Here is a 9,298-nt window from a genome sequence, read left to right on the forward strand (position 1 = left end):
GGGGGAAAGTACGGCCTATACAGCAGTTAATCTTTTTGTACCATGAAAGGCCAGCCATAACCAATTTCTCGAAGACATCACATCACAGACTCAATCGCAGCCATAGCTATAACAAATCACGCCTAGAACTGACGGCGCACAGGACACCATCACCAGGCGCAGAGCCAGGAACCAAAACCTAAACAGAACAACCGCGCCCGCCTCGTGGCCAAGCACGAGAGGGGATGGCAAGATCCCCTTGCTCGCATCGCAACGAGAAATTAGGTCGGATTCTCATCAGATTAAGGGGGAGCGAAAGGACCTTATGCTTACCAAGACAAGGAACGGTACCCTATGCAGACGGGACGGAAGGATCTCCCGTAGCGGGCGGCAGGGCGAATAGAACAAGGGGACGCTTCCGGCCGGCGGGGTCCGGGACCCGGGGATAGCGAGGATTTGATGCGGCGGCGGCGGGGCCAGGAGCGTACGTCGCAGCTCAGCTGCCTATTTGGGGGGCGGGGCGAGTGCTCCGGCCGCCCGATCGGTGGATCAACGGCGGTCGCCGGCGGGTGGAGGTCGGTTTGTTGAGGGGAATGGGCGGCGAGGAGGTCGGCGCGTGCGCACCAGCGCGTGGGCGATGGATGAGAGCAGGGGGGGAAGGAATGAAGGAAGGATCGGTGCCGGGTGCGCGCAGCAAGCTAGGCTGCGGGTCTCACTGACGGTGGGTCCGGATGGGGTCCACGGGTCAGTGGAGATGTAGATAGGCACGGATATGTTTCAGGCACGGATATGTTTCCTTGGAGCGGGTAACTCCGCCGACGTGGGACTAGAGAAATCGTTTGGTCGCGCCCCCGCAATCCATAGGACTTTGTTGTAAAAAAAACCTGTTGGGCTTTCTCGTTTTTTCTCTTTCTTTGTAGCTAGACCAAATGGCTCATGAGAACTTTTTTTTTACAAGATATCACCGTTGCGGGATTCCTATATATATCTTGTGGAAGTTAAAAATTTATACATCCACCAATGTCTAAGATTTGTGTTGAAATCATAAACTACTGATATTCATACGGGCACGATTGGACGTACGTAGGCAAGCAATGGCCATACACAGGGACGGAACCAACGGGGGACTAGGGGAACCTTGACCACCCTTGTGCCTGATCAATTCATGTATTGATACATTTCATAGAGATTAGGTAGAGCCTAACATAACCCCCTCCCCCTACCCTCACCCCATGAATTTAGGGTCTGATTGGTTGGTCGCACGTACCCGGAACCGGGCTCCCGGCGTGCAACTAAGGCCTGATTGGTTACCTGGGCCTTTCGCTGGGCCTGGTTCGCCGGGTGCAAAAACACCTTCGGAGCCTGGCTCCCGTGGTGCGGCTGATTTGACCTTCTCCCCAGAGCCAGGCTTTGCGGGTGCGGCGGCGCATGCAAGGCGAGCGCGCGGCGGGCGAAAAAGCTTCCGCGCGTGCACGCGGGAAGCTTTGGCGCCTTCGCTAGGGTTACCGGGCGATTTCGCGCCATTCCGCGGGCATAAATGTCGACCCCGACCCTTCCCCTTCCTCTTCCCTCTCGCGCAGATTTGTTCCTCCACCGGCGGCTCGCAGGTTAGGGTTCGACCCTTGTCCCCTGTCGTTGTTGTTTCTGATCTCTAGAGGCCTGATCTACCACCCCCATGTCTTTTTTTTGGTTCGCAGGTTGGAGTTGTTGACGGATCTGTTGGGCAAGGCAAGTTTTTTTTGCATCCTTTGTTCGGATTTCGTCAAAATCGTAACCCTAGGGTTCGATGATCCCACTGACTGGTGCTTTTCTTATGTGACACACGCAGGTCCCCACTGGATCTGAGTTCTTCGGTTGTTCCTAGGTACGATTCTTGAGTTGAAGGACCCGATCTGATTTCTTTACTGGTTCGTATGTACGTTTTTGAAGTTTCCCCACCCGATCTGAGATACTAGGTTCGGTTCTGAGTGATTTATAATTTTTTTGGTTGCTAGGTTTCCTGATCAGACCCCCCCTCCCCCGGACGCCACTGATCTGTTCGTGGTTCGGTTGCGGAGCTGAGTTCCCCGTCCTCTCACACGCTGTTCTCCCCGTTCCTGTTTTTGCGGTAAAATATCCTAGCCCTTGCCCCTCTGTGCATGCGCATGCTATCTTAAAACCATGCTGTCGATGGTTAATAGGTGGTTGAAATGATTGGTACCAGTGTTGTTGATATGTGAGCATACTCTGAGCACACTTGTTCATGATGTTGATGCGTGTATATGGATATGAGCATGTTTTCCATGTGAATGATATGTTTTTAGATTGGTCTGAGCATTGTTGTTCATGTCAATGATGTCTTTATGTTGATCTTATTATTGTTGTCCATGTCACTGATGTTTTACAATAGTGATCTGAGGCATGTTCTCTGTTGTCAGTGATGTTTTCATATATTGATCTGAGCCTTGTTGTCCATATCAATGATGTGTTTAGATATTGATCTTAGCTTTGTTGTCCATGCCTGTGATGTGTTAACATATTGATCTGAGCTTCTGTTGTCCATGCCAGTGATGTTTATACATTTATGTGAGCTTCTGTTGTCCATGGCAGTGATGTGTTTATATGTTGATCTGAGGTTCTGTTGCCCATGTCAGTGACCCTTGTTTTCCATGTTATTCATATAGATGGCTCTTGAAGACAAGAGACGCATGCTTATTATTCATGCAGCTACTCTAGTGGCTGCCATGTATGCATTCTTCCTGAATAGGCTTAGGCTGGCTAAACCCTCACTTCCTCAGATTAGTTATGCCCCAATAAGTGCTATGGACGAGGAAAGGCAAAAAAATTTGGACAGAATTTATAACTGTAATGATGTAGAGTGTGTAAACATGCTTCGCATGAGAAGAGCCTCTTTCTTTAGGCTATGTAATTTGCTTAGGGGCAGGGACTTGCTTAGAGATACCATACACAACAGTGTAGAAGAGCAAGTTGCTATGTTTCTCCATGTTGTTGGGCATAACCAAAGATTTAGAGTTATCCATCAAAGTTGGGAGGAGATCTGTAGAAACAGTAAGTAGACATTTCAAGGAGGTGTTGTATGCAAATTGGTGGAACTTAGGCATGAGATGATTAAGGCTCCATCAACTGAGACACCTCTTAGATTACAAATAGCTCAAGATGGTACCCATATTTCAAGGCAACACACTAGTATCCTTATGACAGAAATAATGCATAATTGAGTAAAAAATTTGTAATTAAGTGTTGTTGGGTTTATGTAGAATTGTGTTGTGGCTATAGATGGCACTCACATCTATGCTAGAGTCCCAGCTAAGATGCAATCAGCATTTAGGGGGAGAAAACACTATACAACTCAAAATGTGCTAGCCGCAGTGGACTTTGACTTGAAGTTCACTTATGTGTTGGCTGGCTGGGAGGGTTCTGCACATGATGCCACTATTCTAGCAGATGCACTAGAGAGAGAGGATGGGTTAAGGGTTCCAGAAGGTAATGAAATAAATTAGTTCCTTAAACCTAGTTACAAACTAGTTGACTCTAGGACTAATACCTGTTTCTAATCTTTCTAGGGAAGTTCTATCTGGTAGATGCTGGATTTGCATGCCATCCTGGATTCCTACCTCCTTACAGGAGTACTAGATATCATCTTAATGAGTTTGGTGGTAGAAATTACCCAACCAATCCAAGGGAGCTGTTCAATTTGAGGCATTCTGGTCTGCGTGTTACGGTTGAAAGGGCTTTTTGGGGCTTTAAAAAATAGATTTCGCATTATTGACAACAAACCTTTTCATCCATTCAAGACACAAGTGAAGTTGGTCCTTGCTTGTTGCATTTTACATAATTGGATTCTGGGGCATGGACCTGATGAGGTTATTCCTCTTGAGTCCACATGGGAGCCTAATTCTATTAATGGACATGGGGTCCCTGTTGATGACAATGCAGCTCGGGTTTCTGTTAGAGATGAATGGGCTAATCAAATGTGGGCTAGTAGGGGTAATGCACATTTGTAGACATTGGATAACTTTGCTAGGGTGTTGTAATGTTTCTGTTCCCTTTGTACCTTCAAACACTGGACAACTATGCTATGGTGTTATGTTGTTCCTGTTTCTTTCTCACTTTGAGGCTTGGACAACATTGCTATGATGATCTGTTATTCATTTTTTCTTTCTCACTTTGAGGCTTGGACAACAATGCTATGATGATCTGTTATTCCTTCTTCTCTCTCACTTTGAGGCTTGGACAACAATGCTATGATGATCTTGTATTCCTTTTATCTTTCTCACTTTGAGGCTTGGACAACATTGCTATGATGATCTGTTATTCCTTCTTCTCTCTCACTTTGAAGCTTGGACAAGTGTGCGGTGATGATATGTGCATTCTGTTAATTTTCATGAGGCTTTGGGCTATATGCAATGATGATATGTGCATTCTGTTGTTTTTTATGAGGCTTTGGGCTATATGCAATGATGATATGTGCATTCTGTTGTTTTTCATGAGGCTTTGGGCTATATGCAATGATGATATGTGCATTCTGTTTCTATATGCATTGTTCTATAGTTATTGCACATACATGAGGTATTGGGCTGTATGCAATGATGTTTTACTAGTTCCTGAGGCAATGGGCAACATGCAATGATGTTTACTAGGACATGGCACAAGTGAATGATCAGTTTGACCTGCTGGAGGAACTTGAGGCTGCTGAGGTTGTTGCCCAAGCTGCATCCATGCTGGTGGCCAGGCTGCCGCAGCTGCTGGTGGCCAGGCTGCAGCTCAAGCTGCTAGCCAAGCTGCACCTCAAGCTGCTGGCCAGGCTGCCGCAGCTGCTGGAGGTCTGGCTGCAGGTGTTGGTGGTGCTGGGCAGCAACCCAGGGCTGCTATGAGGTGGACTAATGTGATGTCTGCATTTGTGCTTCGCCGCTTCTGTCAACTTATCTCTACTGGTGTGAGAACTAATAAGGGGTTCAAGGAAGTGCACTTGAACCAAGTTGCCAAGAGTGTGAATGAGTTCTCAGGGCTTGAGGTCACAGGGACTCAGGTCTACAACCATTTGAGGAAGTGGAGACAGAGGTGGGTCAGGGTGATCAAGCTGAGAGAACTTAGTGGTGCACTGTGGGATGATGACAACTTCATGATCACTTTGGAGGATGAGCACTACAAGGGCCATGTGCAGGTAATCTTCTATTTACTAACTCATCTGTTTTGTAATATTTATACATTTATCTGAGCATATACTGATGATGTGTTGTTTGGATTTCAAGCACACCCAAAGGATGCTGAACTGTTGAACAAGCCCATTGAGAACTACCAGCAGATGGAGGTGATCTTTGGGAATGGGTTGGCAACAGGGAAATTTGCTATGGGATCCAGTGAACCTTTGGGGTCCCCTTCTGACCTTTCTGATTCAGAGAATGACCACATCAAGCTGGATGATATGGCAGGAAAGTGTCAACCTGCTGGTCCTCTTGGTTCAGAAGCAGGGAACAAGAGGAAGAGGTCCATGCTTAGTGAGGGGGACATTTTGGTGATGACTGGGATGACTGATGCTGTCAACAATGTTGCCAATGCCATTATTCAGACCAAGGTAGAGGATGTGCACCCTGATCTCTATGATGCTATCATATTCATGCCTGGTTTCATGGATGAAGAACTGATGGCTGCCTATGAACACCTTCTTGGCAACAAGGCTCATGGTACTGCTTTTGTCAAGATGAATGGTTCTCACAGGGTGCTGTGGTTGAAGACCTACTTGGCAAAGCACTTCTACATGCAGTGGGACTCTTGTGCAGAGGCCTACTTTTATGCAGTGACTATTCTTTTGTGCAGTGACTGCTGATCAAATGGTGGCTTATTTTTGTGCATGAGCCTCCTGGTCCACTCCTTCATTCTTTTGTGCAGTCATGCTGACCCTATTCTGTTGGTAGCCTCCTGGTAGATGATTAGTGACCGAACATTGATTCATCAGATGTGATGACTGACTGACTGGTCATGACTGAGCATATGCCCATTGCCTATGATGCTGCTGTGTTGATGAATGAGCATATGCCCATTGCCTATGATGCTGCTATGTTGATGAATGAGCATATGCCCATTGCCAATGATGTTGTTGTTGCTTTATTGTTATTTTGATTCTGAGCAAATGCCCATTGCCTATGATGCTGCTCTAGTGGCTGCTGTTGCTTTGTTGCTTTCATGTCATTGCCTGTCTAAGCATATGCCTCCTGATTTCTACAGTTACTTGTTGTGTTGTTCTAATGTTACTGTGACCATATGCCCAATGCCTATGATAAGTTCATGTTACTCAGGGCATATGGCTCCTGATTTGTGCAGGTACTTGTTGTGCTGTCTAAGCATGTTGCTGTTATTTTGATTCACCTCAATTATGTCCTAATTTCTATCATTTTCGTACATGCTTTGATCTGATTCAAAATCTGAGCATATGCCCTTTGCCAATGATAAGTTCATTCATGTTGCACTCATTTATATACATTCTGTCCTAATTACTGTCATTTTGGTACCTACTTACATATAATTCAGAATATGAGGTTATGCCCTTTCAAATTGATCAGTACATTCCTGATTCAGTCATTTATCTCAATTATGTCCTAAATCCTGTCATTTTGCAACGTGATTTCATCTAATTCATAATCTGTGCTAAATCCTGTCATTTTGCAACATGATTTCATCTAATTCATAATCTATGCTAAATGCTGTCATTTTGCAAAATGATTTCATCTAATGCATAATCTGTGCTAAATTCTGTCATTTTCCTATTTCCTTTAATCTGTTCCTGAATCTGAGGATTAGCCCTTTGCCAATGATAAGTTCATTTCTGTTATCTGAAATTGAGCACTTCTTGTCAGGTTATTTGTAAGGCCAATGGTACTTTGTTCTATGCTAAATTCTGTCAGTTTCCTATTTCCTTTAATCTGTTCCTGAATCTGAGCATTAGCCCTTTGCCAATGATATGTCATTTCTGTTATCTGAAATTGAGCACTTCTTGTCAGGTTATTTGTAAGGCCAATGATACTTTGTTCTGTGCTAATTTCTGTCATTTTCCTATTTCCTTTAATCTGTTCCTCAAGCTGAGCATTAGCCCTTTGCCAATGATATGTCATTTCTGTTATCTGAAATTGAGCACTTGTTGTCAGGTTATTTGTAAGGCCAATGGTACTTTGTTCTGTGCTAATTTCTGTCATTTTGCTATTTCCTTTAATCTGTTCCTGAATCTGAGCATTAGCCCTTTGCCAACGATATGTCATTTCTGTTATCTGAAATTGAGCACTTCTTGTCAGGTTATTTGTAAGGCCAATGATACTTTGTTTTGTCCAATTTTTAGAACACATGGCGTGGTACGTTGTCAGTGTTGGTCTTCAAACTGGAGTCTACTCTACCTGGGAGGCTTGCCATGATCAGGTGAATGGATTCAAGGGAGCATGCTGCAAGAAGTACAAGACCAAAGACGAAGCGATGCAAGCTTTTTATGGTGCAAAATTTCAACCTACACAGCTACCGGCGCAACCTCGACCTATTAACAACAATGCTCAATGGGACTGTAAATATATGTTCATGTTGTTAGAGGCTTTAATTATCTTAGTTCAAGCTGTAATAATTGTGGTTTTAGTTTCAAAGTCTAAGTAATTTTAGTTTAGTTACAAACTCTACTTTCCTCAACAACTATATTCAGCTAGGTAACTTCACCTCCTCAATGCAAGTGGTGATTGGAACCGCCTCTATGCGACCAACCAAACAGCGTCTGTTTTTTGAATTCCGGGTTCATACGTGCAACCAATCACCGTATCTTCGCAGCCTGGTTCAACTCAAACGACAACCAAACACGACCCCATTGCATCCCCAGATCCTGGTTCTGGCCGGCCTGGTTCCCTGGTGCGAGCCAGGCTCCTCAGGGAAGACAACCAATCACACCCTTATTTCCTAGCTCCGTCCCGAGCCATACATTTTCTAACGCATTAGTTTACACGGGACAAACTCCGGTGGAAAGGATAAATGTGCAACACAAATGGATGGGTGCAGGCAATCGGATAGGGTTCGGTGCTACAAAGGATCCAAGTTTTAATGCTATACGAAGGATCTTACACAATCAGTAACCGAATCAGTAAGTGGGATTGATCCTACACAAAGGATCATACACAAATGGACAGGCACAGGCAATCTTTAGTAACCGAATTAGTAAGTGGGGTTGATCCCACACAAAGGATCCAAGTTTTAATGCTACCGGACTCCCCGTCCGCAGTAGCTCACGGCACAATCGTCGGACACTTTCAAAATCCAACACACGTCATGAAAACAATCCATCTCCAAGCACTAGTTATGTGACCAAGCCGTAACTCGTCCAATACCATGGACACGGCTACCTGGATAGTTTTTAACTCTGCAAAGGTGTACACTTTACCCACAAGTAGGGTACCGCATCACGATCACCTTGGTGTTGGTGCAGATCCTATCAAAGCCATTACCCACCTTATCTAAGACTAACTAGACAACATAGAAGCAACCAAGGGGTTAATGACCTACCAACAAGGTCTTAACCAGAACCTAAGTCACAAAGATCTTACTCCTTCTCCATGATCTCTCGTTGCTCACCAGCTCTCTTGATGACTAACAGACTAGCTAGTGGGATTTATGCTAAGTCGTTGCTGCATACAACGGTCGAGTGGTTGCACGATGGTTGGGTTAGGCAAGATGACACATCAACTCGGTCCTTAATTGTGACAAGATGAGTATCTCTCAACCTTGCTCAACCATAAAAGGTACGAGCCCAACTTGTTGGCATTTCACACATGAAACACCCATCCATCTCATCTAAGCATTTCTTTCCTTTATTTCCTAAAACCCATTTGCCCTTTTTAAAAACACTCACACATTTATTCTTTAACAAAACACATTGTAGTCATGATTGAATTGAGTAATAAGATCCGAAGCATTCTAGCAGTAATTATTGTCCAAATAGAGCAAATTATATTAGAGATAATTATAGGACAATCAAGGAATAATCATAATAATCAAGGGGTGGCTATCCAATCATGTTTCAGCAGAAAAATAATATGCAATTTTATAAAATAGGCTAATAGGTTGTGTTTGAAAAACTGGGGTAAATATGCATAAAAGGAAGAGATTGGACTTGCCGTCCTCAAAGCCTTCCAGGAGTTGCTCGCGGTGCTGGTCTTCGGGCTCGGGCTCATGGTCAAACTTCTCCTTGTGCTCCTCCTCGAGTACTCCGCGCACTATGGGACACAGTGGTATGCCGAGTGCCAGGGGCACTTGGCGAAACCAAAAATACCCTCAGCAACAGTTCGCCGAGTGTTAC

The 9,298-nt window shown here is 44.7% G+C and overlaps 1 protein-coding gene across 2 annotated transcripts in view; it reads right to left on the reverse strand.

Moving 5' to 3' along the window:
* Nucleotides 1-643, reverse strand: part of LOC101782518 — a 4,107-nt gene extending 3,464 nt beyond the window's left edge. Inside the window, exon 1 of one of the 2 annotated variants that reach the window (XM_022825472.1) lies at nucleotides 331-643. The gene's annotated coding sequence lies outside the window, so the exon portion shown is untranslated. Of the gene's footprint in view, nucleotides 1-312 lie in introns of both variants that reach the window. The other variant, XM_004962513.3, reaches the window with a different exon arrangement.
* Between the last annotated feature and the right edge of the window lie 8,655 nt (nucleotides 644-9,298).

This window comes from Setaria italica, chromosome III, assembly GCF_000263155.2.
Source record: "Setaria italica strain Yugu1 chromosome III, Setaria_italica_v2.0, whole genome shotgun sequence".
In the NCBI taxonomy this organism is placed as follows: Eukaryota; Viridiplantae; Streptophyta; class Magnoliopsida; order Poales; family Poaceae; genus Setaria; species Setaria italica.